The sequence below is a fragment of the Condylura cristata genome, unplaced genomic scaffold, assembly GCF_000260355.1.
Source record: "Condylura cristata isolate star-nosed mole 26May11 unplaced genomic scaffold, ConCri1.0 scaffold00009, whole genome shotgun sequence".
In the NCBI taxonomy this organism is placed as follows: domain Eukaryota; kingdom Metazoa; phylum Chordata; class Mammalia; order Eulipotyphla; family Talpidae; genus Condylura; species Condylura cristata.
In genome coordinates this window covers 46,171,262-46,172,117 of record NW_004567110.1, presented here as the reverse complement: position 1 = coordinate 46,172,117, position 856 = coordinate 46,171,262, and positions in this window count along the sequence as shown.

Here is an 856-nt window from a genome sequence, read left to right as displayed (position 1 = left end):
GTGAGTTAAGGCTACAACCAGGGAATGCTAAAGGCTGCATTAGCCATAAATAAATAAGCTAATATGTACAATAGCTAAATGAATAGACTTTTCCTTGATGTTTTATGGCCTGAAAAGAATGAAGCTTTTCATTAAAGGAATCATTTGAAAATGTGGAAACTGATACTGCTCAGTGCTCTCTGCCCATTGATAATGGCCTGTGTATTAGTTGTGGGGGTGGGATACTGATGTCCATTTACTTTAGCAAAGATTGTTATTGAATGAAACCCTTAATGGGGGCGTTTATGATCCTACTCAGCTAAGAGCTCAGGGCTGCCTTAGAATAGTCTTTCCCTCCACCTTGACAGCTCTTAGAGAATCAATACAGGTAATATGTCAGTTGGTGGTCAGAAGTCCTGTAAGTAGAAAGGTAGAGCTGAAATGGAAACTGACAGGTAGCCACTTAGAGAGAGGGTATGGGGTAAACACATTGAAAGTGAAGCTTCTCTCGGGAGTGAGGGAGTGCCCAGCCCCTCACTTTCCAGTTAGTGCTGGGATCAGATAGGAAGAGATTAGGAACAAAGACTAGAGAGCAGGAGTTTAGGAAAGCCTTCCATCTGGGAGGCACTTTAGAGGAACAGAATTTATGTTTGTTTGTATATTTGTGGTACCTATTTGTCACTGGTCTCATTTTTTAAAATTGTGACAAAATATACCTAAGACTTAGCATCCTAACCATTTTTAAGTGGAAGCAGTCATAAGCATAATGTACATTTATTTATACTGTTGAACAGCCATTGCCACCACCGGGCTCTAGATAAAACTCTTTTCATCTTTCAGAACCTTAATGCTATATCCATTAAATTCTTCCTTCCCA